Source organism: Phalangium opilio, unplaced genomic scaffold, assembly GCF_054372755.1.
Source record: "Phalangium opilio isolate 3A_F unplaced genomic scaffold, DU_Popi_V2 ptg000090l_1, whole genome shotgun sequence".
Lineage (NCBI taxonomy): Eukaryota > Metazoa > Arthropoda > Arachnida > Opiliones > Phalangiidae > Phalangium > Phalangium opilio.
This window is the reverse complement of record NW_028324195.1, coordinates 4,726,738-4,754,652: the sequence shown is the minus strand read 5'-3', so window position 1 is coordinate 4,754,652 and position 27,915 is coordinate 4,726,738. Positions and strand designations below refer to the sequence as shown.

The following is a 27,915-nucleotide window of genomic DNA, read 5'->3' as shown; positions in this document are numbered from 1 at the left end:
AAAACGAAGCTATAGTACAACACCAAAATACCTCCCGTATCTCTATGCCACATAAAGCCACTCACTTGTTGCCATACTAGAAAAGCCTTTCCTGAGTTTGAGATACAAGTTATTAAAATGAAACAAATCGTTGTCAGAAGTGGGGTTCAAACCCACACCCTCATACGAGGATCAGAGCTTAAATCTGAGGCCTTAGACCACTCGGCCATCCTGACACGCTTTTAAACGTTTTCCTTGAAAATGAAGCTATAGTACAACACCAAAATACCTCCCGTATCTCTATGCCACATAAAGCCACTCACTTGTTGCCATACTAGAAAAGCCTTTCCTGAGTTTGAGATACAAGTTATAGAAATGAAACAAATCGTTGTCAGAAGTGGGGTTCAAACCCACACCCTCCTACGAGGATCAGAGCTTAAATCTGACGCCTTAGACCACTCGGCCATCCTGACACGCTTTTAAACGTTTTCCTTGAAAACGAAGCTATAGTACAACACCAAAATACCTCCCGTATCTCTATGCCACATAAAGCCACTCACTTGTTGCCATACTAGAAAAGCCCTTCCTGAGTATGAGATACAAGTTATTAAAATGAAACAAATCGTTGTCAGAAGTGGGGTTCAAACCCCCACCCTCATACGAGGATCAGAGCTTAAATCTGACGCCTTAGACCACTCGGCCATCCTGATACGCTTTTAAACGTTTTCCTTGAAAATGAAGCTTTAGTACAACACCAAAATACCTCTCGTATCTCTATGCCACATAAAGCCACTCACTTGTTGCCATACTAGAAAAGCCTTTCCTGAGTATGAGATACAAGTTTTTAAAATGAAACAAATCGTTGTCAGAAGTGAGGTTCGAAACCACGCCCTCATACGAGGATCAGAGCTTAAATCTGACGCCTTAGACCACTCGGCCATCCTGACACGCTTTTAAACGATTTCCTTGAAAATGAAGCTATGGTACAACACCAAAATACCTCCCGTGTCTCTATGCCACATAAAGCCACTCACTTGTTGCCATACTAGAAAAGCCTTTCCTGAGTTTGAGATACAAGTTATTAAAATGAAACAAATCGTTGTCAGAAGTGGGGTTCGAACCCACGCCCTCATACGAGGATCAGAGCTTAAATCTGACGCCTTAGACCACTCGGCCATCCTGACACGCTTTTAAACGTTTTCCTTGAAAATGAAGCTATAGTACAACACCAAAATACCTCTCGTATCTCTATGCCACATAAAGCCACTCACTTGTTGCCATACTAGAAAAGCCTTTCTTGAGTATGAGATACAAATTATTAAAATGAAACAAAACGGTGTCAGAAGTGGGGTTCAAACCCACGCCCTCATACGAGGATCAGAGCTTAAATCTGACACCTTAGACCACTCGGCCATCTTTACACGCTTTTAAACGTTTTCCTTGAAAACGAAGCTATAGTACAATTATATAAAAAAGACTTGGTTTGCCCAAGCCTTAAAAACAAAACGATAAGAGTTTTTCCAGTTGTCTGAAGCGCGGATATTATTTTTTTTCTATTGAATTTTAAGGACAATCCGTATTTTACTACTCTTTAGAATTTAATTCAATCGCCTGATTTTACTGCTAATGGATTAGTTTCCTATAAATTAATTGAAATAAAAAATTACTTATCTCAGATTTTTCAACAACAATTCCATTTTCCGGAAACATTTTATCATGAAATTTTCTCTTTTCAATGAAGAACGTACTTTAATTTTCAAATAATACTCTCATTAATAATGTATTATATGCGGTCTTTTCGAATACAAAAGGGGGCTGTTATCACCTTTCTTATATTTGATAAAGGGGTTCGTTTCCTCTTTCAGCACAGTCACAATTATTGAACTGTGTATATCAGTACTTGTGGGGAAGATTTTAGAAGTGTTGGTTGAGTTGCTATTTAGTTGACAACATTATGAAAACTTGATGTGTTTAAAACCTTTTGAAAGGAAAATTCTCGGAAATTTAAAAAAAAGAGTCAATTTGATTAAATTTACACGATATCCCTCAAAATAATAAATGCATGATAAAAAGTATCAGGAAAATGGAATTGTTGTTGAAAAATCTGAGATAAGTAATTTTTTATTTCAATTAATTTATAGGAAACTAATCCATTAGCAGTAAAATCAGGCGATTGAATTAAATTCTAAAGAGTAGTAAAATACGGATTGTCCTTAAAATTCAATAGAAAAAAAATAATATCCGCGCTTCAGACAACTGGAAAAACTCTTATCGTTTTGTTTTTAAGGCTTGGGCAAACCAAGTCTTTTTTATATAATATCTGTTCCTTCAGCCTTAATTTGTATTAATCCATTATAAAAATAATAATATGCTTGTCAAACTTCATTAATTCGATGTTCCAGTAAGATGTTCGTGAGCATATTGGCTCACTCCAAGTGCCTCTCATTATTTTATGGGAAAGATTAAAATTTTAAATTATTTGGCAGGGGAGTGTAAATTAATTCACCATAGATAGGCGGGTGGTAACTTATTTCATATAAAAAGGCGGTTGGTGACTCAATTAAGTTTAGTTGACCTTTTTGTATAGATTTAAAAAAAAAAGTTATTTCTAAACCACGCGCCAGCACGCGCACATTTCATTGAAAGTTTGTTATTTAAGAATTTCCTAAGATTCTTCATCAAAAATAGACAACGAGCTTTCCAAGACTCGAACCTGCAATGTTTTGCTTCGAATGCAAACGCGTTATCCATTACGCCACAAGCCCGTACTTCATAACAATAAAATTATCCAAGCATAGTATTTATAGGATTATTTCATTTATGTTGAATAAAAGATCTGTAAAAATAAACACCGATCTTGCCAGGACTCGAACCTGCAATCTTCTGCTCCAGAGGCAGACGCGTTATCCTATGCGCCACAAACCCGATAAAGGCTGAACAAAATGATATGCAAACAGTGTAATATATGTAACGGTTTTACCATGATTTATAAATTAATTAAAATAAAATACTTAGACTTAATTGTTCTTAATCAAACTTCAGAAGTTCAACATTCTATAAATGCTTAATAATTCAAAAGTGTTCCGAACCTTAACTTCGCAGTAGTTTCTGAGTTATTCGATGGAGTGGACCACCAAAAATCCCATACTTTTTCTATGGGACGCTAAGCCTAAAATCTGTGAATTATTTCTTTAACATTACGGGAGGGTGTGGGTTCTTATCTAGAAGGGCCTACCGGCCCTCTAGAATACCAAAATACCTCCCGTATCTCTATGCCACATAAAGCCACTCACTTGTTACCATACTAGAAAAGCCTTTCCTGAGTTTGAGATACAAGTTATTAAAATGAAACAAATCGTTGTCAGAAGTGGGGTTCGAACCCACGCCCTCATACGAGGATCAGAGCTTAAATCTGACGCCTTAGACCACTCGGCCATCCTGACACGCTTTTAAACGTTTTCCTTGAAAATGAAGCTATAGTACAACACCAAAATACCTCTCGTATCTCTATGCCACATAAAGCCACTCACTTGTTGCCATACTAGAAAAGCCTTTCTTGAGTATGAGATACAAATTATTAAAATGAAACAAAACGGTGTCAGAAGTGGGGTTCAAACCCACGCCCTCATACGAGGATCAGAGCTTGAATCTGACGCCTTAGACCACTCGGCCAACCTGACACGCTTTTAAACGTTTTCCTTGAAAAAGAAGCTATAGTACAACACCAAAATACCTCCCGTATCTCTATGCAACATAAACCCACTCACTTGTTGCCATACTAGAAAAGCCCTTCCTGAGTTTGAGATACAAGTTATTAAAATGAAACAAATCGTTGTCAGAAGTGGGGTTCAAACCCACACCCTCCTACGAGGATCAGAGCTTAAATCTGACGCCTTAGACCACTCGGCCATCCTGACACGCTTTTAAACGTTTTCCTTGAAAATGAAGCTATAGTACAACACCAAAATACCTCCCGTATCTCTATGCCACTTAAAGCCACTCACTTGTTGCCATACTAGAAAAGCCTTTCCTGAGTTTGAGATACAAGTTATAGAAATGAAACAAATCGTTGTCAGAAGTGGGGTTCAAACCCACACCCTCCTACGAGGATCAGAGCTTAAATCTGACGCCTTAGACCACTCGGCCATCCTGACACGCTTTTAAACGTTTTCCTTGAAAACGAAGCTATAGTACAACACCAAAATACCTCCCGTATCTCTATGCCACATAAAGCCACTCACTTGTTGCCATACTAGAAAAGCCCTTCCTGAGTATGAGATACAAGTTATTAAAATGAAACAAATCGTTGTCAGAAGTGGGGTTCAAACCCACACCCTCATACGAGGATCAGAGCTTAAATCTGACGCCTTAGACCACTCGGCCATCCTGATACGCTTTTAAACGTTTTCCTTGAAAATGAAGCTTTAGTACAACACCAAAATACCTCTCGTATCTCTATGCCACATAAAGCCACTCACTTGTTGCCATACTAGAAAAGCCTTTCCTGAGTATGAGATACAAGTTTTTAAAATGAAACAAATCGTTGTCAGAAGTGAGGTTCGAAACCACGCCCTCATACGAGGATCAGAGCTTAAATCTGACGCCTTAGACCACTCGGCCATCCTGACACGCTTTTAAACGATTTCCTTGAAAATGAAGCTATGGTACAACACCAAAATACCTCCCGTGTCTCTATGCCACATAAAGCCACTCACTTGTTGCCATACTAGAAAAGCCTTTCCTGAGTTTGAGATACAAGTTATTAAAATGAAACAAATCGTTGTCAGAAGTGGGGTTCGAACCCACGCCCTCATACGAGGATCAGAGCTTAAATCTGACGCCTTAGACCACTCGGCCATCCTGACACGCTTTTAAACGTTTTCCTTGAAAATGAAGCTATAGTACAACACCAAAATACCTCCCGTATCTCTATGCAACATAAACCCACTCACTTGTTGCCATACTAGAAAAGCCCTTCCTGAGTTTGAGATACAAGTTATTAAAATGAAACAAATCGTTGTCAGAAGTGGGGTTCAAACCCACACCCTCATACGAGGATCAGAGCTTAAATCTGACGCCTTAGACCACTCGGCCATCCTGATACGCTTTTAAACGTTTTCCTTGAAAATGAAGCTTTAGTACAACACCAAAATACCTCTCGTATCTCTATGCCACATAAAGCCACTCACTTGTTGCCATACTAGAAAAGCCTTTCCTGAGTATGAGATACAAGTTTTTAAAATGAAACAAATCGTTATCAGAAGTGAGGTTCGAAACCACGCCCTCATACGAGGATCAGAGCTTAAATCTGACGCCTTAGACCACTCGGCCATCCTGACACGCTTTTAAACGATTTCCTTGAAAATGAAGCTATGGTACAACACCAAAATACCTCCCGTGTCTCTATGCCACATAAAGCCACTCACTTGTTGCCATACTAGAAAAGCCTTTCCTGAGTTTGAGATACAAGTTATTAAAATGAAACAAATCGTTGTCAGAAGTGGGGTTCAAACCCACACCCTCCTACGAGGATCAGAGCTTAAATCTGACGCCTTAGACCACTCGGCCATCCTGACACGCTTTTAAACGTTTTCCTTGAAAATGAAGCTATAGTACAACACCAAAATACCTCCCGTATCTCTATGCAACATAAAGCCACTCACTTGTTGCCATACTAGAAAAGCCTTTCCTGAGTTTGAGATACAAGTTATAGAAATGAAACAAATCGTTGTCAGAAGTGGGGTTCAAACCCACACCCTCCTACGAGGATCAGAGCTTAAATCTGACGCCTTAGACCACTCGGCCATCCTGACACGCTTTTAAACGTTTTCCTTGAAAACGAAGCTATAGTACAACACCAAAATACCTCCCGTATCTCTATGCCACATAAAGCCACTCACTTGTTGCCATACTAGAAAAGCCCTTCCTGAGTATGAGATACAAGTTATTAAAATGAAACAAATCGTTGTCAGAAGTGGGGTTCAAACCCACACCCTCATACGAGGATCAGAGCTTAAATCTGACGCCTTAGACCACTCGGCCATCCTGATACGCTTTTAAACGTTTTCCTTGAAAATGAAGCTTTAGTACAACACCAAAATACCTCCCGTATCTCTATGCAACATAAAGCCACTCACTTGTTGCCATACTAGAAAAGCCTTTCCTGAGTTTGAGATACAAGTTATAGAAATGAAACAAATCGTTGTCAGAAGTGGGGTTCAAACCCACACCCTCCTACGAGGATCAGAGCTTAAATCTGACGCCTTAGACCACTCGGCCATCCTGACACGCTTTTAAACGTTTTCCTTGAAAACGAAGCTATAGTACAACACCAAAATACCTCCCGTATCTCTATGCCACATAAAGCCACTCACTTGTTGCCATACTAGAAAAGCCCTTCCTGAGTATGAGATACAAGTTATTAAAATGAAACAAATCGTTGTCAGAAGTGGGGTTCAAACCCACACCCTCATACGAGGATCAGAGCTTAAATCTGACGCCTTAGACCACTCGGCCATCCTGATACGCTTTTAAACGTTTTCCTTGAAAACGAAGCTATAGTACAACACCAAAATACCTCCCGTATCTCTATGCCACATAAAGCCACTCACTTGTTGCCATACTAGAAAAGCCCTTCCTGAGTATGAGATACAAGTTATTAAAATGAAACAAATCGTTGTCAGAAGTGGGGTTCAAACCCACACCCTCATACGAGGATCAGAGCTTAAATCTGACGCCTTAGACCACTCGGCCATCCTGATACGCTTTTAAACGTTTTCCTTGAAAATGAAGCTTTAGTACAACACCAAAATACCTCTCGTATCTCTATGCCACATAAAGCCACTCACTTGTTGCCATACTAGAAAAGCCTTTCCTGAGTATGAGATACAAGTTTTTAAAATGAAACAAATCGTTGTCAGAAGTGAGGTTCGAAACCACGCCCTCATACGAGGATCAGAGCTTAAATCTGACGCCTTAGACCACTCGGCCATCCTGACACGCTTTTAAACGATTTCCTTGAAAATGAAGCTATGGTACAACACCAAAATACCTCCCGTGTCTCTATGCCACATAAAGCCACTCACTTGTTGCCATACTAGAAAAGCCTTTCCTGAGTTTGAGATACAAGTTATTAAAATGAAACAAATCGTTGTCAGAAGTGGGGTTCGAACCCACGCCCTCATACGAGGATCAGAGCTTAAATCTGACGCCTTAGACCACTCGGCCATCCTGACACGCTTTTAAACGTTTTCCTTGAAAATGAAGCTATAGTACAACACCAAAATACCTCCCGTATCTCTATGCAACATAAACCCACTCACTTGTTGCCATACTAGAAAAGCCCTTCCTGAGTTTGAGATACAAGTTATTAAAATGAAACAAATCGTTGTCAGAAGTGGGGTTCAAACCCACACCCTCATACGAGGATCAGAGCTTAAATCTGACGCCTTAGACCACTCGGCCATCCTGATACGCTTTTAAACGTTTTCCTTGAAAATGAAGCTTTAGTACAACACCAAAATACCTCTCGTATCTCTATGCCACATAAAGCCACTCACTTGTTGCCATACTAGAAAAGCCTTTCCTGAGTATGAGATACAAGTTTTTAAAATGAAACAAATCGTTATCAGAAGTGAGGTTCGAAACCACGCCCTCATACGAGGATCAGAGCTTAAATCTGACGCCTTAGACCACTCGGCCATCCTGACACGCTTTTAAACGATTTCCTTGAAAATGAAGCTATGGTACAACACCAAAATACCTCCCGTGTCTCTATGCCACATAAAGCCACTCACTTGTTGCCATACTAGAAAAGCCTTTCCTGAGTTTGAGATACAAGTTATTAAAATGAAACAAATCGTTGTCAGAAGTGGGGTTCAAACCCACACCCTCCTACGAGGATCAGAGCTTAAATCTGACGCCTTAGACCACTCGGCCATCCTGACACGCTTTTAAACGTTTTCCTTGAAAATGAAGCTATAGTACAACACCAAAATACCTCCCGTATCTCTATGCAACATAAAGCCACTCACTTGTTGCCATACTAGAAAAGCCTTTCCTGAGTTTGAGATACAAGTTATAGAAATGAAACAAATCGTTGTCAGAAGTGGGGTTCAAACCCACACCCTCCTACGAGGATCAGAGCTTAAATCTGACGCCTTAGACCACTCGGCCATCCTGACACGCTTTTAAACGTTTTCCTTGAAAACGAAGCTATAGTACAACACCAAAATACCTCCCGTATCTCTATGCCACATAAAGCCACTCACTTGTTGCCATACTAGAAAAGCCCTTCCTGAGTATGAGATACAAGTTATTAAAATGAAACAAATCGTTGTCAGAAGTGGGGTTCAAACCCACACCCTCATACGAGGATCAGAGCTTAAATCTGACGCCTTAGACCACTCGGCCATCCTGATACGCTTTTAAACGTTTTCCTTGAAAATGAAGCTTTAGTACAACACCAAAATACCTCCCGTATCTCTATGCAACATAAAGCCACTCACTTGTTGCCATACTAGAAAAGCCTTTCCTGAGTTTGAGATACAAGTTATAGAAATGAAACAAATCGTTGTCAGAAGTGGGGTTCAAACCCACACCCTCCTACGAGGATCAGAGCTTAAATCTGACGCCTTAGACCACTCGGCCATCCTGACACGCTTTTAAACGTTTTCCTTGAAAACGAAGCTATAGTACAACACCAAAATACCTCCCGTATCTCTATGCCACATAAAGCCACTCACTTGTTGCCATACTAGAAAAGCCCTTCCTGAGTATGAGATACAAGTTATTAAAATGAAACAAATCGTTGTCAGAAGTGGGGTTCAAACCCACACCCTCATACGAGGATCAGAGCTTAAATCTGACGCCTTAGACCACTCGGCCATCCTGATACGCTTTTAAACGTTTTCCTTGAAAACGAAGCTATAGTACAACACCAAAATACCTCCCGTATCTCTATGCCACATAAAGCCACTCACTTGTTGCCATACTAGAAAAGCCCTTCCTGAGTATGAGATACAAGTTATTAAAATGAAACAAATCGTTGTCAGAAGTGGGGTTCAAACCCACACCCTCATACGAGGATCAGAGCTTAAATCTGACGCCATAGACCACTCGGCCATCCTGATACGCTTTTAAACGTTTTCCTTGAAAATGAAGCTTTAGTACAACACCAAAATACCTCCCGTATCTCTATGCAACATAAAGCCACTCACTTGTTGCCATACTAGAAAAGCCTTTCCTGAGTTTGAGATACAAGTTATAGAAATGAAACAAATCGTTGTCAGAAGTGGGGTTCAAACCCACACCCTCCTACGAGGATCAGAGCTTAAATCTGACGCCTTAGACCACTCGGCCATCCTGACACGCTTTTAAACGTTTTCCTTGAAAACGAAGCTATAGTACAACACCAAAATACCTCCCGTATCTCTATGCCACATAAAGCCATTCACTTGTTGCCATACTAGAAAAGCCCTTCCTGAGTATGAGATACAAGTTATTAAAATGAAACAAATCGTTGTCAGAAGTGGGGTTCAAACCCACACCCTCATACGAGGATCAGAGCTTAAATCTGACGCCTTAGACCACTCGGCCATCCTGATACGCTTTTAAACGTTTTCCTTGAAAATGAAGCTTTAGTACAACACCAAAATACCTCTCGTATCTCTATGCCACATAAAGCCACTCACTTGTTGCCATACTAGAAAAGCCTTTCCTGAGTATGAGATACAAGTTTTTAAAATGAAACAAATCGTTGTCAGAAGTGAGGTTCGAAACCACGCCCTCATACGAGGATCAGAGCTTAAATCTGATGCCTTAGACCACTCGGCCATCCTGACACGCTTTTAAACGATTTCCTTGAAAATGAAGCTATGGTACAACACCAAAATACCTCCCGTATCTCTATGCAACATAAACCCACTCACTTGTTGCCATACTAGAAAAGCCCTTCCTGAGTTTGAGATACAAGTTATTAAAATGAAACAAATCGTTGTCAGAAGTGGGGTTCAAACCCACACCCTCATACGAGGATCAGAGCTTAAATCTGACGCCTTAGACCCCTCGGCCATCCTGATACGCTTTTAAACGTTTTCCTTGAAAATGAAGCTTTAGTACAACACCAAAATACCTCTCGTATCTCTATGCCACATAAAGCCACTCACTTGTTGCCATACTAGAAAAGCCTTTCCTGAGTTTGAGATACAAGTTATTAAAATGAAACAAATCGTTGTCAGAAGTGGGGTTCAAACCCACGCCCTCATACGAGGATCAGAGCTTGAATCTGACGCCTTAGACCACTCGGCCAACCTGACACGCTTTTAAACGTTTTCCTTGAAAAAGAAGCTATAGTACAACACCAAAATACCTCCCGTATCTCTATGCAACATAAACCCACTCACTTGTTGCCATACTAGAAAAGCCCTTCCTGAGTTTGAGATACAAGTTATTAAAATGAAACAAATCGTTGTCAGAAGTGGGGTTCAAACCCACACCCTCCTACGAGGATCAGAGCTTAAATCTGACGCCTTAGACCACTCGGCCATCCTGACACGCTTTTAAACGTTTTCCTTGAAAATGAAGCTATAGTACAACACCAAAATACCTCCCGTATCTCTATGCCACATAAAGCCACTCACTTGTTGCCATACTAGAAAAGCCTTTCCTGAGTTTGAGATACAAGTTATAGAAATGAAACAAATCGTTGTCAGAAGTGGGGTTCAAACCCACACCCTCCTACGAGGATCAGAGCTTAAATCTGACGCCTTAGACCACTCGGCCATCCTGACACGCTTTTAAACGTTTTCCTTGAAAACGAAGCTATAGTACAACACCAAAATACCTCCCGTATCTCTATGCCACATAAAGCCACTCACTTGTTGCCATACTAGAAAAGCCTTTCCTGAGTATGAGATACAAGTTATTAAAATGAAACAAATCGTTGTCAGAAGTGGGGTTCAAACCCACACCCTCATACGAGGATCAGAGCTTAAATCTGACGCCTTAGACCACTCGGCCATCCTGATACGCTTTTAAACGTTTTCCTTGAAAATGAAGCTTTAGTACAACACCAAAATACCTCTCGTATCTCTATGCCACATAAAGCCACTCACTTGTTGCCATACTAGAAAAGCCTTTCCTGAGTATGAGATACAAGTTTTTAAAATGAAACAAATCGTTGTCAGAAGTGAGGTTCAAAACCACGCCCTCATACGAGGATCAGAGCTTAAATCTGACGCCTTAGACCACTCGGCCATCCTGACACGCTTTTAAACGATTTCCTTGAAAATGAAGCTATGGTACAACACCAAAATACCTCCCGTGTCTCTATGCCACATAAAGCCACTCACTTGTTGCCATACTAGAAAAGCCTTTCCTGAGTTTGAGATACAAGTTATTAAAATGAAACAAATCGTTGTCAGAAGTGGGGTTCGAACCCACGCCCTCATACGAGGATCAGAGCTTAAATCTGACGCCTTAGACCACTCGGCCATCCTGACACGCTTTTAAACGTTTTCCTTGAAAATGAAGCTATAGTACAACACCAAAATACCTCTCGTATCTCTATGCCACATAAAGCCACTCACTTGTTGCCATACTAGAAAAGCCTTTCTTGAGTATGAGATACAAATTATTAAAATGAAACAAAACGGTGTCAGAAGTGGGGTTCAAACCCACGCCCTCATACGAGGATCAGAGCTTAAATCTGACACCTTAGACCACTCGGCCATCTTTACACGCTTTTAAACGTTTTCCTTGAAAACGAAGCTATAGTACAACACCAAAATACCTCCCGTATCTCTATGCCACATAAAGCCACTCACTTGTTACCATACTAGAAAAGCCTTTCCTGAGTTTGAGATACAAGTTATTAAAATGAAACAAATCGTCGTCAGAAGTGGGGTTCGAACCCACGCCCTCATACGAGGATCAGAGCTTATATCTGACGCCTTAGACCACTCGGCCATCCTGACACGCTTTTAAACGTTTTCCTTGAAAATGAAGCTATAGTACAACACCAAAATACCTCTCGTATCTCTATGCCACATAAAGCCACTCACTTGTTGCCATACTAGAAAAGCCTTTCTTGAGTATGAGATAAAAATTATTAAAATGAAACAAAACGGTGTCAGAAGTGGGGTTCAAACCCACGCCCTCATACGAGGATCAGAGCTTGAATCTGACGCCTTAGACCACTCGGCCAACCTGACACGCTTTTAAACGTTTTCCTTGAAAAAGAAGCTATAGTACAACACCAAAATACCTCCCGTATCTCTATGCAACATAAACCCACTCACTTGTTGCCATACTAGAAAAGCCCTTCCTGAGTTTGAGATACAAGTTATTAAAATGAAACAAATCGTTGTCAGAAGTGGGGTTCAAACCCACACCCTCATACGAGGATCAGAGCTTAAATCTGACGCCTTAGACCACTCGGCCATCCTGACACGCTTTTAAACGTTTTCCTTGAAAATGAAGCTATAGTACAACACCAAAATACCTCCCGTATCTCTATGCCACATAAAGCCACTCACTTGTTGCCATACTAGAAAAGCCTTTCCTGAGATTGAGATACAAGTTATTAAAATGAAACAAATCGTTGTCAGAAGTGGGGTTCAAACCCACACCCTCATACGAGGATCAGAGCTTAAATCTGACGCCTTAGACCACTCGGCCATCCTGACACGCTTTTAAACGTTTTCCTTGAAAATGAAGCTTTAGTACAACACCAAAATACCTCTCGTATCTCTATGCCACATAAACCCACTCACTTGTTGCCATACTAGAAAAGCCTTTCCTGAGTATGAGATACAAGTTATCAAAATGAAACAAATCGTTGTCAGAAGTGGGGTTCAAACCCACACCCTCATACGAGGATCAGAGCTTAAATCTGACGCCTAAGACCACTCGACCATCCTGACACGCTTTTAAACGTTTTCCTTGAAAATGAAGCTATAGTACAACACCAAAATACCTCCCGTATCTCTATGCCACATAAAGCCACTCACTTGTTGCCATACTAGAAAAGCCTTTCCTGAGTTTGAGATACAAGTTATTAAAATGAAACAAATCGTTGTCAGAAGTGGGGTTCGAACCCACGCCCTCATACGAGGATCAGAGCTTAAATCTGACGCCTTAGACCACTCGGCCATCCTGACACGCTTTTAAACGTTTTCCTTGAAAATGAAGCTATAGTACAACACCAAAATACCTCCCGTATCTCTATGCAACATAAACCCACTCACTTGTTGCCATACTAGAAAAGCCCTTCCTGAGTTTGAGATACAAGTTATTAAAATGAAACAAATCGTTGTCAGAAGTGGGGTTCAAACCCACACCCTCATACGAGGATCAGAGCTTAAATCTGACGCCTTAGACCACTCGGCCATCCTGATACGCTTTTAAACGTTTTCCTTGAAAATGAAGCTTTAGTACAACACCAAAATACCTCTCGTATCTCTATGCCACATAAAGCCACTCACTTGTTGCCATACTAGAAAAGCCTTTCCTGAGTATGAGATACAAGTTTTTAAAATGAAACAAATCGTTGTCAGAAGTGAGGTTCGAAACCACGCCCTCATACGAGGATCAGAGCTTAAATCTGACGCCTTAGACCACTCGGCCATCCTGACACGCTTTTAAACGATTTCCTTGAAAATGAAGCTATGGTACAACACCAAAATACCTCCCGTGTCTCTATGCCACATAAAGCCACTCACTTGTTGCCATACTAGAAAAGCCTTTCCTGAGTTTGAGATACAAGTTATTAAAATGAAACAAATCGTTGTCAGAAGTGGGGTTCGAACGCACGCCCTCATACGAGGATCAGAGCTTAAATCTGACGCCTTAGACCACTCGGCCATCCTGACACGCTTTTAAACGTTTTCCTTGAAAATGAAGCTATAGTACAACACCAAAATACCTCTCGTATCTCTATGCCACATAAAGCCACTCACTTGTTGCCATACTAGAAAAGCCTTTCTTGAGTATGAGATACAAATTATTAAAATGAAACAAAACGGTGTCAGAAGTGGGGTTCAAACCCACGCCCTCATACGAGGATCAGAGCTTAAATCTGACACCTTAGACCACTCGGCCATCTTTACACGCTTTTAAACGTTTTCCTTGAAAATGAAGCTTTAGTACAACACCAAAATACCTCTCGTATCTCTATGCCACATAAAGCAACTCACTTGTTGCCATACTAGAAAAGCCTTTCCTGAGTATGAGATACAAGTTTTTAAAATGAAACAAATCGTTGTCAGAAGTGAGGTTCGAAACCACGCCCTCATACGAGGATCAGAGCTTAAATCTGACGCCTTAGACCACTCGGCCATCCTGACACGCTTTTAAACGATTTCCTTGAAAATGAAGCTATGGTACAACACCAAAATACCTCCCGTGTCTCTATGCCACATAAAGCCACTCACTTGTTGCCATACTAGAAAAGCCTTTCCTGAGTTTGAGATACAAGTTATTAAAATGAAACAAATCGTTGTCAGAAGTGGGGTTCGAACCCACGCCCTCATACGAGGATCAGAGCTTAAATCTGACGCCTTAGACCACTCGGCCATCTTGACACGCTTTTAAACGTTTTCCTTGAAAATGAAGCTATAGTACAACACCAAAATACCTCCCGTATCTCTATGCAACATAAACCCACTCACTTGTTGCCATACTAGAAAAGCCCTTCCTGAGTTTGAGATACAAGTTATTAAAATGAAACAAATCGTTGTCAGAAGTGGGGTTCAAACCCACACCCTCATACGAGGATCAGAGCTTAAATCTGACGCCTTAGACCACTCGGCCATCCTGATACGCTTTTAAACGTTTTCCTTGAAAATGAAGCTATAGTACAACACCAAAATACCTCTCGTATCTCTATGCCACATAAAGCCACTCACTTGTTGCCATACTAGAAAAGCCCTTCCTGAGTTTGAGATACAAGTTATTAAAATGAAACAAATCGTTGTCAGAAGTGGGGTTCAAACCCACACCCTCATACGAGGATCAGAGCTTAAATCTGACGCCTTAGACCACTCGGCCATCCTGACACGCTTTTAAACGTTTTCCTTGAAAATGAAGCTATAGTACAACACCAAAATACCTTTCGTATCTCTATGCAACATAAACCCACTCACTTGTTGCCATACTAGAAAAGCCTTTCCTGAGTATGAGATACAAGTTATCAAAATGAAACAAATCGTTGTCAGAAGTGGGGTTCAAACCCACACCCTCATACGAGGATCAGAGCTTAAATCTGACGCCTAAGACCACTCGACCATCCTGACACGCTTTTAAACGTTTTCCTTGAAAATGAAGCTATAGTACAACACCAAAATACCTCTCGTATCTCTATGCCACATAAACCCACTCACTTGTTGCCATACTAGAAAAGCCTTTCCTGAGTATGAGATACAAGTTATTAAAATTAAACAAATCGTTGTCAGAAGTGGGGTTCGAGCCCACGCCCTCATACGAGGATCAGAGCTTAAATCTGACGCCTTAGACCACTCGGCCATCCTGACACGCTTTTAAACGATTTCCTTGAAAATGAAGCTATAGTACAACACCAAAATACCTCTCGTATCTCTATGCCACATAAAGCCACTCACTTGTTGCCATACTAGAAAAGCCCTTCCTGAGTATGAGATACAAGTTATTAAAATGAAACAAATCGTTGTCAGAAGTGGGGTTCAAACCCACACCCTCATACGAGGATCAGAGCTTGAATCTGACGCCTTAGACCACTCGGCCAACCTGACACGCTTTTAAACGTTTTCCTTGAAAAAGAAGCTATAGTACAACACCAAAATACCTCCCGTATCTCTATGCAACATAAACCCACTCACTTGTTGCCATACTAGAAAAGCCCTTCCTGAGTTTGAGATACAAGTTATTAAAATGAAACAAATCGTTGTCAGAAGTGGGGTTCAAACCCACACCCTCATACGAGGATCAGAGCTTAAATCTGACGCCTAAGACCACTCGACCATCCTGACACGCTTTTAAACGTTTTCCTTGAAAATGAAGCTATAGTACAACACCAAAATACCTCCCGTATCTCTATGCCACATAAAGCCAATCACTTGTTGCCATACTAGAAAAGCCTTTCCTGAGTATGAGATACAAGTTTTTAAAATGAAACAAATCGTTGTCAGAAGTGAGGTTCGAAACCACGCCCTCATACGAGGATCAGAGCTTAAATCTGACGCCTTAGACCACTCGGCCATCCTGACACGCTTTTAAACGATTTCCTTGAAAATGAAGCTATGGTACAACACCAAAATACCTCCCGTGTCTCTATGCCACATAAAGCCACTCACTTGTTGCCATACTAGAAAAGCCCTTCCTGAGTATGAGATACAAGTTATTAAAATGAAACAAATCGTTGTCAGAAGTGGGGTTCAAACCCACACCCTCATACGAGGATCAGAGCTTGAATCTGACGCCTTAGACCACTCGGCCAACCTGACACGCTTTTAAACGTTTTCCTTGAAAAAGAAGCTATAGTACAACACCAAAATACCTCCCGTATCTCTATGCAACATAAACCCACTCACTTGTTGCCATACTAGAAAAGCCCTTCCTGAGTTTGAGATACAAGTTATTAAAATGAAACAAATCGTTGTCAGAAGTGGGGTTCAAACCCACACCCTCATACGAGGATCAGAGCTTAAATCTGACGCCTAAGACCACTCGACCATCCTGACACGCTTTTAAACGTTTTCCTTGAAAATGAAGCTATAGTACAACACCAAAATACCTCCCGTATCTCTATGCCACATAAAGCCAATCACTTGTTGCCATACTAGAAAAGCCTTTCCTGAGTATGAGATACAAGTTTTTAAAATGAAACAAATCGTTGTCAGAAGTGAGGTTCGAAACCACGCCCTCATACGAGGATCAGAGCTTAAATCTGACGCCTTAGACCACTCGGCCATCCTGACACGCTTTTAAACGATTTCCTTGAAAATGAAGCTATGGTACAACACCAAAATACCTCCCGTGTCTCTATGCCACATAAAGCCACTCACTTGTTGCCATACTAGAAAAGCCTTTCCTGAGTTTGAGATACAAGTTATTAAAATGAAACAAATCGTTGTCAGAAGTGGGGTTCGAACCCACGCCCTCATACGAGGATCAGAGCTTAAATCTGACGCCTTAGACCACTCGGCCATCCTGACACGCTTTTAAACGTTTTCCTTGAAAATGAAGCTATAGTACAACACCAAAATACCTCCCGTATCTCTATGCAACATAAACCCACTCACTTGTTGCCATACTAGAAAAGCCCTTCCTGAGTTTGAGGTACAAGTTATTAAAATGAAACAAATCGTTGTCAGAAGTGGGGTTCAAACCCACACCCTCATACGAGGATCAGAGCTTAAATCTGACGCCTTAGACCACTCGGCCATCCTGATACGCTTTTAAACGTTTTCCTTGAAAATGAAGCTTTAGTACAACACCAAAATACCTCTCGTATCTCTATGCCACATAAAGCCACTCACTTGTTGCCATACTAGAAAAGCCTTTCCTGAGTATGAGATACAAGTTTTTAAAATGAAACAAATCGTTGTCAGAAGTGAGGTTCGAAACCACGCCCTCATACGAGGATCAGAGCTTAAATCTGACGCCTTAGACCACTCGGCCATCCTGACACGCTTTTAAACGATTTCCTTGAAAATGAAGCTATGGTACAACACCAAAATACCTCCCGTGTCTCTATGCCACATAAAGCCACTCACTTGTTGCCATACTAGAAAAGCCTTTCCTGAGTTTGAGATACAAGTTATTAAAATGAAACAAATCGTTGTCAGAAGTGGGGTTCGAACCCACGCCCTCATACGAGGATCAGAGCTTAAATCTGACGCCTTAGACCACTCGGCCATCCTGACACGCTTTTAAACGTTTTCCTTGAAAATGAAGCTATAGTACAACACCAAAATACCTCCCGTATCTCTATGCAACATAAACCCACTCACTTGTTGCCATACTAGAAAAGCCCTTCCTGAGTTTGAGGTACAAGTTATTAAAATGAAACAAATCGTTGTCAGAAGTGGGGTTCAAACCCACACCCTCATACGAGGATCAGAGCTTAAATCTGACGCCTTAGACCACTCGGCCATCCTGATACGCTTTTAAACGTTTTCCTTGAAAATGAAGCTTTAGTACAACACCAAAATACCTCTCGTATCTCTATGCCACATAAAGCCACTCACTTGTTGCCATACTAGAAAAGCCTTTCCTGAGTATGAGATACAAGTTTTTAAAATGAAACAAATCGTTGTCAGAAGTGAGGTTCGAAACCACGCCCTCATACGAGGATCAGAGCTTAAATCTGACGCCTTAGACCACTCGGCCATCCTGACACGCTTTTAAACGATTTCCTTGAAAATGAAGCTATGGTACAACACCAAAATACCTCCCGTGTCTCTATGCCACATAAAGCCACTCACTTGTTGCCATACTAGAAAAGCCTTTCCTGAGTTTGAGATACAAGTTATTAAAATGAAACAAATCGTTGTCAGAAGCGGGGTTCGAACCCACGCCCTCATACGAGGATCAGAGCTTAAATCTGACGCCTTAGACCACTCGGCCATCCTGACACGCTTTTAAACGTTTTCCTTGAAAATGAAGCTATAGTACAACACCAAAATACCTCCCGTATCTCTATGCAACATAAACCCACTCACTTGTTGCCATACTAGAAAAGCCCTTCCTGAGTTTGAGATACAAGTTATTAAAATGAAACAAATCGTTGTCAGAAGTGGGGTTCAAACCCACACCCTCATACGAGGATCAGAGCTTAAATCTGACGCCTTAGACCACTCGGCCATCCTGATACGCTTTTAAACGTTTTCCTTGAAAATGAAGCTTTAGTACAACACCAAAATACCTCTCGTATCTCTATGCCACATAAAGCCACTCACTTGTTGCCATACTAGAAAAGCCTTTCCTGAGTATGAGATACAAGTTTTTAAAATGAAACAAATCGTTGTCAGAAGTGAGGTTCGAAACCACGCCCTCATACGAGGATCAGAGCTTAAATCTGACGCCTTAGACCACTCGGCCATCCTGACACGCTTTTAAACGATTTCCTTGAAAATGAAGCTATGGTACAACACCAAAATACCTCCCGTGTCTCTATGCCACATAAAGCCACTCACTTGTTGCCATACTAGAAAAGCCTTTCCTGAGTTTGAGATACAAGTTATTAAAATGAAACAAATCGTTGTCAGAAGTGGGGTTCGAACGCACGCCCTCATACGAGGATCAGAGCTTAAATCTGACGCCTTAGACCACTCGGCCATCCTGACACGCTTTTAAACGTTTTCCTTGAAAATGAAGCTATAGTACAACACCAAAATACCTCTCGTATCTCTATGCCACATAAAGCCACTCACTTGTTGCCATACTAGAAAAGCCTTTCTTGAGTATGAGATACAAATTATTAAAATGAAACAAAACGGTGTCAGAAGTGGGGTTCAAACCCACGCCCTCATACGAGGATCAGAGCTTAAATCTGACACCTTAGACCACTCGGCCATCTTTACACGCTTTTAAACGTTTTCCTTGAAAACGAAGCTATAGTACAACACCAAAATACCTCCCGTATCTCTATGCCACATAAAGCCACTCACTTGTTACCATACTAGAAAAGCCTTTCCTGAGTTTGAGATACAAGTTATTAAAATGAAACAAATCGTTGTCAGAAGTGGGGTTCGAACCCACGGCCTCATATTAGGATCAGAGCTTAAATCTGACGCCTTAGACCACTCGGCCATCCTGACACGCATTTAAACGTTTTCCTTGAAAATGAAGCTATAGTACAACACCAAAATACCTCTCGTATCTCTATGCCACATAAAGCCACTCACTTGTTGCCATACTAGAAAAGCCTTTCTTGAGTATGAGAAACAAATTATTAAAATGAAACAAAACGGTGTCAGAAGTGGGGTTCAAACCCACGCCCTCATACGAGGATCAGAGCTTGAATCTGACGCCTTAGACCACTCGGCCAACCTGACACGCTTTTAAACGTTTTCCTTGAAAAAGAAGCTATAGTACAACACCAAAATACCTCCCGTATCTCTATGCAACATAAACCCACTCACTTGTTGCCATACTAGAAAAGCCCTTCCTGAGTTTGAGATACAAGTTATTAAAATGAAACAAATCGTTGTCAGAAGTGGGGTTCAAACCCACACCCTCATACGAGGATCAGAGCTTAAATCTGACGCCTAAGACCACTCGACCATCCTGACACGCTTTTAAACGTTTTCCTTGAAAATGAAGCTATAGTACAACACCAAAATACCTCCCGTATCTCTATGCCACATAAAGCCAATCACTTGTTGCCATACTAGAAAAGCCTTTCCTGAGTATGAGATACAAGTTTTTAAAATGAAACAAATCGTTGTCAGAAGTGAGGTTCGAAACCACGCCCTCATACGAGGATCAGAGCTTAAATCTGACGCCTTAGACCACTCGGCCATCCTGACACGCTTTTAAACGATTTCCTTGAAAATGAAGCTATGGTACAACACCAAAATACCTCCCGTGTCTCTATGCCACATAAAGCCACTCACTTGTTGCCATACTAGAAAAGCCTTTCCTGAGTTTGAGATACAAGTTATTAAAATGAAACAAATCGTTGTCAGAAGTGGGGTTCGAACCCACGCCCTCATACGAGGATCAGAGCTTAAATCTGACGCCTTAGACCACTCGGCCATCCTGACACGCTTTTAAACGTTTTCCTTGAAAATGAAGCTATAGTACAACACCAAAATACCTCCCGTATCTCTATGCAACATAAACCCACTCACTTGTTGCCATACTAGAAAAGCCCTTCCTGAGTTTGAGATACAAGTTATTAAAATGAAACAAATCGTTGTCAGAAGTGGGGTTCAAACCCACACCCTCATACGAGGATCAGAGCTTAAATCTGACGCCTTAGACCACTCGGCCATCCTGATACGCTTTTAAACGTTTTCCTTGAAAATGAAGCTTTAGTACAACACCAAAATACCTCTCGTATCTCTATGCCACATAAAGCCACTCACTTGTTGCCATACTAGAAAAGCCTTTCCTGAGTATGAGATACAAGTTTTTAAAATGAAACAAATCGTTGTCAGAAGTGAGGTTCGAAACCACGCCCTCATACGAGGATCAGAGCTTAAATCTGACGCCTTAGACCACTCGGCCATCCTGACACGCTTTTAAACGATTTCCTTGAAAATGAAGCTATGGTACAACACCAAAATACCTCCCGTGTCTCTATGCCACATAAAGCCACTCACTTGTTGCCATACTAGAAAAGCCTTTCCTGAGTTTGAGATACAAGTTATTAAAATGAAACAAATCGTTGTCAGAAGTGGGGTTCGAACGCACGCCCTCATACGAGGATCAGAGCTTAAATCTGACGCCTTAGACCACTCGGCCATCCTGACACGCTTTTAAACGTTTTCCTTGAAAATGAAGCTATAGTACAACACCAAAATACCTCTCGTATCTCTATGCCACATAAAGCCACTCACTTGTTGCCATACTAGAAAAGCCTTTCTTGAGTATGAGATACAAATTATTAAAATGAAACAAAACGGTGTCAGAAGTGGGGTTCAAACCCACGCCCTCATACGAGGATCAGAGCTTAAATCTGACGCCTTAGACCACTCGGCCATCCTGACACGCTTTTAAACGTTTTCCTTGAAAACGAAGCTATAGTACAACACCAAAATACCTCCCGTATCTCTATGCCACATAAAGCCACTCACTTGTTACCATACTAGAAAAGCCTTTCCTGAGTTTGAGATACAAGTTATTAAAATGAAACAAATCGTTGTCAGAAGTGGGGTTCGAACCCACGGCCTCATATTAGGATCAGAGCTTAAATCTGACGCCTTAGACCACTCGGCCATCCTGACACGCATTTAAACGTTTTCCTTGAAAATGAAGCTATAGTACAACACCAAAATACCTCTCGTATCTCTATGCCACATAAAGCCACTCACTTGTTGCCATACTAGAAAAGCCTTTCTTGAGTATGAGAAACAAATTATTAAAATGAAACAAAACGGTGTCAGAAGTGGGGTTCAAACCCACGCCCTCATACGAGGATCAGAGCTTGAATCTGACCCCTTAGACCACTCGGCCAACCTGACACGCTTTTAAACGTTTTCCTTGAAAAAGAAGCTATAGTACAACACCAAAATACCTCCCGTATCTCTATGCAACATAAACCCACTCACTTGTTGCCATACTAGAAAAGCCCTTCCTGAGTTTGAGATACAAGTTATTAAAATGAAACAAATCGTTGTCAGAAGTGGGGTTCAAACCCACACCCTCATACGAGGATCAGAGCTTAAATCTGACGCCTTAGACCACTCGGCCATCCTGACACGCTTTTAAACGTTTTGCTTGAAAATGAAGCTATAGTACAACACCAAAATACCTCCCGTATCTCTATGCCACATAAAGCCACTCACTTGTTGCCATACTAGAAAAGCCTTTCCTGAGATTGAGATACAAGTTATTAAAATGAAACAAATCGTTGTCAGAAGTGGGGTTCAAACCCACACCCTCATACGAGGATCAGAGCTTAAATCTGACGCCTTAGACCACTCGGCCATCCTGACACGCTTTTAAACGTTTTCCTTGAAAACGAAGCTATAGTACAACACCAAAATACCTCCCGTATCTCTATACCACATAAAGCCACTCACTTGTTGCCATACTAGAAAAGCCCTTCCTGAGTATGAGATACAAGTTATTAAAATGAAACAAATCGTTGTCAGAAGTGGGGTTCAAACCCACACCCTCATACGAGGATCAGAGCTTAAATCTGACGCCTTAGACCACTCGGCCATCCTGACACGCTTTTAAACGTTTTCCTTGAAAATGAAGCTTTAGTACAACACCAAAATACCTCTCGTATCTCTATGCCACATAAACCCACTCACTTGTTGCCATACTAGAAAAGCCTTTCCTGAGTATGAGATACAAGTTATCAAAATGAAACAAATCGTTGTCAGAAGTGGGGTTCAAACCCACACCCTCATACGAGGATCAGAGCTTAAATCTGACGCCTAAGACCACTCGACCATCCTGACACGCTTTTAAACGTTTTCCTTGAAAATGAAGCTATAGTACAACACCAAAATACCTCTCGTATCTCTATGCCACATAAACCCACTCACTTGTTGCCATACTAGAAAAGCCTTTCCTGAGTATGAGATACAAGTTATTAAAATTAAACAAATCGTTGTCAGAAGTGGGGTTCGAGCCCACGCCCTCATACGAGGATCAGAGCTTAAATCTGACGCCTTAGACCACTCGGCCATCCTGACACGCTTTTAAACGATTTCCTTGAAAATGAAGCTATAGTACAACACCAAAATACCTCTCGTATCTCTATGCCACATAAAGCCACTCACTTGTTGCCATACTAGAAAAGCCCTTCCTGAGTTTGAGATACAAGTTATTAAAATGAAACAAATCGTTGTCAGAAGTGGGGTTCAAACCCACACCCTCATACGAGGATCAGAGCTTAAATCTGACGCCTTAGACCACTCGGCCATCCTGACACGCTTTTAAACGTTTTCCTTGAAAACGAAGCTATAGTACAACACCAAAATACCTCCCGTATCTCTATACCACATAAAGCCACTCACTTGTTGCCATACTAGAAAAGCCCTTCCTGAGTATGAGATACAAGTTATTAAAATGAAACAAATCGTTGTCAGAAGTGGGGTTCAAACCCACACCCTCATACGAGGATCAGAGCTTAAATCTGACGCCTTAGACCACTCGGCCATCCTGACACGCTTTTAAACGTTTTCCTTGAAAATGAAGCTTTAGTACAACACCAAAATACCTCTCGTATCTCTATGCCACATAAACCCACTCACTTGTTGCCATACTAGAAAAGCCTTTCCTGAGTATGAGATACAAGTTATCAAAATGAAACAAATCGTTGTCAGAAGTGGGGTTCAAACCCACACCCTCATACGAGGATCAGAGCTTAAATCTGACGCCTAAGACCACTCGACCATCCTGACACGCTTTTAAACGTTTTCCTTGAAAATGAAGCTATAGTACAACACCAAAATACCTCTCGTATCTCTATGCCACATAAACCCACTCACTTGTTGCCATACTAGAAAAGCCTTTCCTGAGTATGAGATACAAGTTATTAAAATTAAACAAATCGTTGTCAGAAGTGGGGTTCGAGCCCACGCCCTCATACGAGGATCAGAGCTTAAATCTGACGCCTTAGACCACTCGGCCATCCTGACACGCTTTTAAACGATTTCCTTGAAAATGAAGCTATAGTACAACACCAAAATACCTCTCGTATCTCTATGCCACATAAAGCCACTCACTTGTTGCCATACTAGAAAAGCCCTTCCTGAGTTTGAGATACAAGTTATTAAAATGAAACAAATCGTTGTCAGAAGTGGGGTTCAAACCCACACCCTCATACGAGGATCAGAGCTTAAATCTGACGCCTTAGACCACTCGGCCATCCTGACACGCTTTTAAACGTTTTCCTTGAAAATGAAGCTATAGTACAACACCAAAATACCTTTCGTATCTCTATGCAACATAAACCCACTCACTTGTTGCCATACTAGAAAAGCCTTTCCTGAGTATTAGATACAAGTTATCAAAATGAAACAAATCGTTGTCAGAAGTGGGGTTCAAACCCACACCCTCATACGAGGATCAGAGCTTAAATCTGACGCCTAAGACCACTCGACCATCCTGACACGCTTTTAAACGTTTTCCTTGAAAATGAAGCTATAGTACAACACCAAAATACCTCTCGTATCTCTATGCCACATAAACCCACTCACTTGTTGCCATACTAGAAAAGCCTTTCCTGAGTATGAGATACAAGTTATTAAAATTAAACAAATCGTTGTCAGAAGTGGGGTTCGAGCCCACGCCCTCATACGAGGATCAGAGCTTAAATCTGACGCCTTAGACCACTCGGCCATCCTGACACGCTTTTAAACGATTTCCTTGAAAATGAAGCTATAGTACAACACCAAAATACCTCTCGTATCTCTATGCCACATAAAGCCACTCACTTGTTGCCATACTAGAAAAGCCCTTCCTGAGTATGAGATACAAGTTATTAAAATGAAACAAATCGTTGTCAGAAGTGGGGTTCAAACCCACACCCTCATACGAGGATCAGAGCTTAAATCTGACGCCTTAGACCACTCGGCCATCCTGACACGCTTTTAAACGTTTTCCTTGAAAATGAAGCTATAGTACAACACCAAAATACCTCTCGTATCTCTATGCCACATAAACCCACTCACTTGTTGCCATACTAGAAAAGCCTTTCCTGAGTATGAGATACAAGTTATTAAAATTAAACAAATCGTTGTCAGAAGTGGGGTTCGAGCCCACGCCCTCATACGAGGATCAGAGCTTAAATCTGACGCCTTAGACCACTCGGCCATCCTGACACGCTTTTAAACGATTTCCTTGAAAATGAAGCTATAGTACAACACCAAAATACCTCTCGTATCTCTATGCGACATAAAGCCACTCACTTGTTGCCATACTAGAAAAGCCTTTCCTGAGTATGATATACAAGTTATTAAAATGAAACGAATCGTTGTCAGAAGTGGGGTTCAAACCCACACCCTCATACGAGGATCAGAGCTTAAATCTGACGCCTTAGACCACTCGGCCATTCTGACACGCTTTTAAACGTTTTCCTTGAAAATGAAGCTTTAGAACAACACCAAAATACCTCTCGTATCTCTATGCCACATAAACCCACTCACTTGTTGCCATACTAGAAAAGCCTTTCCTGAGTATGAGATACAAGTTATCAAAATGAAACAAATCGTTGTCAGAAGTGGGGTTCAAACCCACACCCTCATACGAGGATCAGAGCTTAAATCTGACGCCTAAGACCACTCGACCATCCTGACACGCTTTAAAACGTTTTCCTTGAAAATGAAGCTATAGTACAACACCAAAATACCTCTCGTATCTCTATGCCACATAAACCCACTCACTTGTTGCCATACTAGAAAAGCCTTTCCTGAGTATGAGATACAAGTTATTAAATTTAAACAAATCGTTGTCAGAAGTGGGGTTCGAGCCCACGCCCTCATACGAGGATCAGAGCTTAAATCTGATGCCTTAGACCACTCGGCCATCCTGACACGCTTTTAAACGATTTCCTTGAAAATGAAGCTATAGTACAACACCAAAATACCTCCCGTATCTCTATGCCACATAAAGCGACTCACTTGTTGCCATACTAGAAAAGCCTTTCCTGAGTATGAGATACAAGTTATCAAAATGAAACAAATCGTTGTCAGAAGTGGGGTTCAAACCCACACCCTCATACGAGGATCAGAGCTTAAATCTGACGCCTTAGACCACTCGGCCATCCTGACACGCTTTTAAACGTTTTCCTTGAAAATGAAGCTTTAGTACAACACCAAAATACCTCTCGTATCTCTATGCCACATAAACCCACTCACTTGTTGCCATACTAGAAAAGCCTTTCCTGAGTATGAGATACAAGTTATCAAAATGAATCAAATCGTTGTCAGAAGTGGGGTTCAAACCCACACCCTCATACGAGGATCAGAGCTTAAATCTGACGCCTAAGACCACTCGACCATCCTGACACGCTTTAAAACGTTTTTCTTGAAAATGAAGCTATAGTACAACACCAAAATACCTCTCGTATCTCTATGCCACATAAACCCACTCACTTGTTGCCATACTAGAAAAGCCTTTCCTGAGTATGAGATACAAGTTATTAAATTTAAACAAATCGTTGTCAGAAGTGGGGTTCGAGCCCACGCCCTCATGCGAGGATCAGAGCTTAAATCTGACGCCTTAGACCACTCGGCCATCCTGACACGCTTTTAAACGATTTCCTTGAAAATGAAGCTATAGTACAACACCAAAATACCTCCCGTATCTCTATGCCACATAAAGCCACTCACTTGTTGCCATACTAGAAAAGCCTTTCCTGAGTATGATATACAAGTTATTAAAATGAAACAAATCGTTGTCAGAAGTGCGGTTCAAACCCACACCCTCATACGAGGATCAGACCTTAAATCTGACGCCTTAGACCACTCGGCCATTCTGACACGCTTTTAAACGTTTTCCTTGAAAATGAAGCTTTAGTACAACACCAAAATACCTCTCGTATCTCTATGCCACATAAACCCACTCACTTGTTGCCATACTAGAAAAGCCTTTCCTGAGTATGAGATACAAGTTATCAAAATGAAACAAATCGTTGTCAGAAGTGGGGTTCAAACCCACACCCTCATACGAGGATCAGAGCTTAAATCTGACGCCTAAGACCACTCGACCATCCTGACACGCTTTAAAACGTTTTCCTTGAAAATGAAGCTATAGTACAACACCAAAATACCTCTCGTATCTCTATGCCACATAAACCCACTCACTTGTTGCCATACTAGAAAAGCCTTTCCTGAGTATGAGATACAAGTTATTAAATTTAAACAAATCGTTGTCAGAAGTGGGGTTCGAGCCCACGCCCTCATACGAGGATTAGAGCTTAAATCTGACGCCTTAGGCCACTCGGCCATCCTGACACGCTTTTAAACGTTTTCCTTGAAAATGAAGCTTTAGTACAACACCAAAATACCTCTCGTATCTCTATGCCACATAAACCCACTCACTTGTTGCCATACTAGAAAAGCCTTTCCTGAGTATGAGATACAAGTTATCAAAATGAAACAAATCGTTGTCAGAAGTGGGGTTCAAACCCACACCCTCATACGAGGATCAGAGCTTAAATCTGACGCCTAAGACCACTCGACCATCCTGACACGCTTTAAAACGTTTTCCTTGAAAATGAAGCTATAGTACAACACCAAAATACCTCTCGTATCTCTATGCCACATAAACCCA

General features: G+C 41.2%; 43 non-coding genes across 43 annotated transcripts; all 43 read right to left on the bottom strand.

Annotated features, from left to right (window-relative positions):
• Positions 1 to 368: 368 nt before the first annotated feature.
• On the bottom strand, positions 369 to 452 carry TRNAL-UAA (transfer RNA leucine (anticodon UAA)). Its single transcript has one exon. It is a non-coding gene; the product is annotated as a tRNA-Leu (tRNA).
• A 627-nt stretch (positions 453 to 1,079) lies between these two features.
• On the bottom strand, positions 1,080 to 1,163 carry TRNAL-UAA (transfer RNA leucine (anticodon UAA)). The gene has a single exon. It is a non-coding gene; the product is annotated as a tRNA-Leu (tRNA).
• Positions 1,164 to 3,338: 2,175 nt separating this feature from the next.
• Positions 3,339 to 3,422, bottom strand: TRNAL-UAA (transfer RNA leucine (anticodon UAA)). Its single transcript has one exon. It is a non-coding gene; the product is annotated as a tRNA-Leu (tRNA).
• Positions 3,423 to 3,812: 390 nt separating this feature from the next.
• TRNAL-UAA (transfer RNA leucine (anticodon UAA)) lies at positions 3,813 to 3,896 on the bottom strand. The gene has a single exon. It is a non-coding gene; the product is annotated as a tRNA-Leu (tRNA).
• A 153-nt stretch (positions 3,897 to 4,049) lies between these two features.
• TRNAL-UAA (transfer RNA leucine (anticodon UAA)) lies at positions 4,050 to 4,133 on the bottom strand. Its single transcript has one exon. It is a non-coding gene; the product is annotated as a tRNA-Leu (tRNA).
• Positions 4,134 to 4,760: 627 nt separating this feature from the next.
• On the bottom strand, positions 4,761 to 4,844 carry TRNAL-UAA (transfer RNA leucine (anticodon UAA)). Its single transcript has one exon. It is a non-coding gene; the product is annotated as a tRNA-Leu (tRNA).
• Positions 4,845 to 5,471: 627 nt separating this feature from the next.
• Positions 5,472 to 5,555, bottom strand: TRNAL-UAA (transfer RNA leucine (anticodon UAA)). The gene has a single exon. It is a non-coding gene; the product is annotated as a tRNA-Leu (tRNA).
• Positions 5,556 to 5,708: 153 nt separating this feature from the next.
• TRNAL-UAA (transfer RNA leucine (anticodon UAA)) lies at positions 5,709 to 5,792 on the bottom strand. The gene has a single exon. It is a non-coding gene; the product is annotated as a tRNA-Leu (tRNA).
• Positions 5,793 to 6,182: 390 nt separating this feature from the next.
• On the bottom strand, positions 6,183 to 6,266 carry TRNAL-UAA (transfer RNA leucine (anticodon UAA)). The gene has a single exon. It is a non-coding gene; the product is annotated as a tRNA-Leu (tRNA).
• Positions 6,267 to 7,130: 864 nt separating this feature from the next.
• On the bottom strand, positions 7,131 to 7,214 carry TRNAL-UAA (transfer RNA leucine (anticodon UAA)). Its single transcript has one exon. It is a non-coding gene; the product is annotated as a tRNA-Leu (tRNA).
• A 627-nt stretch (positions 7,215 to 7,841) lies between these two features.
• Positions 7,842 to 7,925, bottom strand: TRNAL-UAA (transfer RNA leucine (anticodon UAA)). Its single transcript has one exon. It is a non-coding gene; the product is annotated as a tRNA-Leu (tRNA).
• A 153-nt stretch (positions 7,926 to 8,078) lies between these two features.
• Positions 8,079 to 8,162, bottom strand: TRNAL-UAA (transfer RNA leucine (anticodon UAA)). The gene has a single exon. It is a non-coding gene; the product is annotated as a tRNA-Leu (tRNA).
• Positions 8,163 to 8,552: 390 nt separating this feature from the next.
• TRNAL-UAA (transfer RNA leucine (anticodon UAA)) lies at positions 8,553 to 8,636 on the bottom strand. The gene has a single exon. It is a non-coding gene; the product is annotated as a tRNA-Leu (tRNA).
• Positions 8,637 to 9,263: 627 nt separating this feature from the next.
• TRNAL-UAA (transfer RNA leucine (anticodon UAA)) lies at positions 9,264 to 9,347 on the bottom strand. The gene has a single exon. It is a non-coding gene; the product is annotated as a tRNA-Leu (tRNA).
• A 1,101-nt stretch (positions 9,348 to 10,448) lies between these two features.
• TRNAL-UAA (transfer RNA leucine (anticodon UAA)) lies at positions 10,449 to 10,532 on the bottom strand. The gene has a single exon. It is a non-coding gene; the product is annotated as a tRNA-Leu (tRNA).
• A 153-nt stretch (positions 10,533 to 10,685) lies between these two features.
• TRNAL-UAA (transfer RNA leucine (anticodon UAA)) lies at positions 10,686 to 10,769 on the bottom strand. Its single transcript has one exon. It is a non-coding gene; the product is annotated as a tRNA-Leu (tRNA).
• A 627-nt stretch (positions 10,770 to 11,396) lies between these two features.
• On the bottom strand, positions 11,397 to 11,480 carry TRNAL-UAA (transfer RNA leucine (anticodon UAA)). The gene has a single exon. It is a non-coding gene; the product is annotated as a tRNA-Leu (tRNA).
• An 864-nt stretch (positions 11,481 to 12,344) lies between these two features.
• On the bottom strand, positions 12,345 to 12,428 carry TRNAL-UAA (transfer RNA leucine (anticodon UAA)). The gene has a single exon. It is a non-coding gene; the product is annotated as a tRNA-Leu (tRNA).
• A 153-nt stretch (positions 12,429 to 12,581) lies between these two features.
• Positions 12,582 to 12,665, bottom strand: TRNAL-UAA (transfer RNA leucine (anticodon UAA)). Its single transcript has one exon. It is a non-coding gene; the product is annotated as a tRNA-Leu (tRNA).
• A 390-nt stretch (positions 12,666 to 13,055) lies between these two features.
• On the bottom strand, positions 13,056 to 13,139 carry TRNAL-UAA (transfer RNA leucine (anticodon UAA)). The gene has a single exon. It is a non-coding gene; the product is annotated as a tRNA-Leu (tRNA).
• A 1,338-nt stretch (positions 13,140 to 14,477) lies between these two features.
• On the bottom strand, positions 14,478 to 14,561 carry TRNAL-UAA (transfer RNA leucine (anticodon UAA)). Its single transcript has one exon. It is a non-coding gene; the product is annotated as a tRNA-Leu (tRNA).
• Positions 14,562 to 14,951: 390 nt separating this feature from the next.
• Positions 14,952 to 15,035, bottom strand: TRNAL-UAA (transfer RNA leucine (anticodon UAA)). The gene has a single exon. It is a non-coding gene; the product is annotated as a tRNA-Leu (tRNA).
• Positions 15,036 to 15,425: 390 nt separating this feature from the next.
• On the bottom strand, positions 15,426 to 15,509 carry TRNAL-UAA (transfer RNA leucine (anticodon UAA)). The gene has a single exon. It is a non-coding gene; the product is annotated as a tRNA-Leu (tRNA).
• A 1,575-nt stretch (positions 15,510 to 17,084) lies between these two features.
• On the bottom strand, positions 17,085 to 17,168 carry TRNAL-UAA (transfer RNA leucine (anticodon UAA)). Its single transcript has one exon. It is a non-coding gene; the product is annotated as a tRNA-Leu (tRNA).
• A 627-nt stretch (positions 17,169 to 17,795) lies between these two features.
• TRNAL-UAA (transfer RNA leucine (anticodon UAA)) lies at positions 17,796 to 17,879 on the bottom strand. Its single transcript has one exon. It is a non-coding gene; the product is annotated as a tRNA-Leu (tRNA).
• Positions 17,880 to 18,506: 627 nt separating this feature from the next.
• On the bottom strand, positions 18,507 to 18,590 carry TRNAL-UAA (transfer RNA leucine (anticodon UAA)). Its single transcript has one exon. It is a non-coding gene; the product is annotated as a tRNA-Leu (tRNA).
• Positions 18,591 to 19,691: 1,101 nt separating this feature from the next.
• Positions 19,692 to 19,775, bottom strand: TRNAL-UAA (transfer RNA leucine (anticodon UAA)). The gene has a single exon. It is a non-coding gene; the product is annotated as a tRNA-Leu (tRNA).
• An 864-nt stretch (positions 19,776 to 20,639) lies between these two features.
• On the bottom strand, positions 20,640 to 20,723 carry TRNAL-UAA (transfer RNA leucine (anticodon UAA)). The gene has a single exon. It is a non-coding gene; the product is annotated as a tRNA-Leu (tRNA).
• Positions 20,724 to 21,587: 864 nt separating this feature from the next.
• Positions 21,588 to 21,671, bottom strand: TRNAL-UAA (transfer RNA leucine (anticodon UAA)). The gene has a single exon. It is a non-coding gene; the product is annotated as a tRNA-Leu (tRNA).
• Positions 21,672 to 21,824: 153 nt separating this feature from the next.
• Positions 21,825 to 21,908, bottom strand: TRNAL-UAA (transfer RNA leucine (anticodon UAA)). The gene has a single exon. It is a non-coding gene; the product is annotated as a tRNA-Leu (tRNA).
• A 390-nt stretch (positions 21,909 to 22,298) lies between these two features.
• Positions 22,299 to 22,382, bottom strand: TRNAL-UAA (transfer RNA leucine (anticodon UAA)). The gene has a single exon. It is a non-coding gene; the product is annotated as a tRNA-Leu (tRNA).
• A 153-nt stretch (positions 22,383 to 22,535) lies between these two features.
• Positions 22,536 to 22,619, bottom strand: TRNAL-UAA (transfer RNA leucine (anticodon UAA)). Its single transcript has one exon. It is a non-coding gene; the product is annotated as a tRNA-Leu (tRNA).
• A 153-nt stretch (positions 22,620 to 22,772) lies between these two features.
• TRNAL-UAA (transfer RNA leucine (anticodon UAA)) lies at positions 22,773 to 22,856 on the bottom strand. Its single transcript has one exon. It is a non-coding gene; the product is annotated as a tRNA-Leu (tRNA).
• A 390-nt stretch (positions 22,857 to 23,246) lies between these two features.
• TRNAL-UAA (transfer RNA leucine (anticodon UAA)) lies at positions 23,247 to 23,330 on the bottom strand. The gene has a single exon. It is a non-coding gene; the product is annotated as a tRNA-Leu (tRNA).
• Positions 23,331 to 23,483: 153 nt separating this feature from the next.
• Positions 23,484 to 23,567, bottom strand: TRNAL-UAA (transfer RNA leucine (anticodon UAA)). Its single transcript has one exon. It is a non-coding gene; the product is annotated as a tRNA-Leu (tRNA).
• Positions 23,568 to 23,720: 153 nt separating this feature from the next.
• Positions 23,721 to 23,804, bottom strand: TRNAL-UAA (transfer RNA leucine (anticodon UAA)). The gene has a single exon. It is a non-coding gene; the product is annotated as a tRNA-Leu (tRNA).
• A 390-nt stretch (positions 23,805 to 24,194) lies between these two features.
• Positions 24,195 to 24,278, bottom strand: TRNAL-UAA (transfer RNA leucine (anticodon UAA)). Its single transcript has one exon. It is a non-coding gene; the product is annotated as a tRNA-Leu (tRNA).
• A 153-nt stretch (positions 24,279 to 24,431) lies between these two features.
• TRNAL-UAA (transfer RNA leucine (anticodon UAA)) lies at positions 24,432 to 24,515 on the bottom strand. The gene has a single exon. It is a non-coding gene; the product is annotated as a tRNA-Leu (tRNA).
• A 390-nt stretch (positions 24,516 to 24,905) lies between these two features.
• Positions 24,906 to 24,989, bottom strand: TRNAL-UAA (transfer RNA leucine (anticodon UAA)). Its single transcript has one exon. It is a non-coding gene; the product is annotated as a tRNA-Leu (tRNA).
• Positions 24,990 to 25,142: 153 nt separating this feature from the next.
• On the bottom strand, positions 25,143 to 25,226 carry TRNAL-UAA (transfer RNA leucine (anticodon UAA)). Its single transcript has one exon. It is a non-coding gene; the product is annotated as a tRNA-Leu (tRNA).
• A 153-nt stretch (positions 25,227 to 25,379) lies between these two features.
• TRNAL-UAA (transfer RNA leucine (anticodon UAA)) lies at positions 25,380 to 25,463 on the bottom strand. Its single transcript has one exon. It is a non-coding gene; the product is annotated as a tRNA-Leu (tRNA).
• Positions 25,464 to 25,616: 153 nt separating this feature from the next.
• TRNAL-UAA (transfer RNA leucine (anticodon UAA)) lies at positions 25,617 to 25,700 on the bottom strand. The gene has a single exon. It is a non-coding gene; the product is annotated as a tRNA-Leu (tRNA).
• Positions 25,701 to 26,327: 627 nt separating this feature from the next.
• TRNAL-UAA (transfer RNA leucine (anticodon UAA)) lies at positions 26,328 to 26,411 on the bottom strand. Its single transcript has one exon. It is a non-coding gene; the product is annotated as a tRNA-Leu (tRNA).
• Positions 26,412 to 27,915: the final 1,504 nt, after the last annotated feature.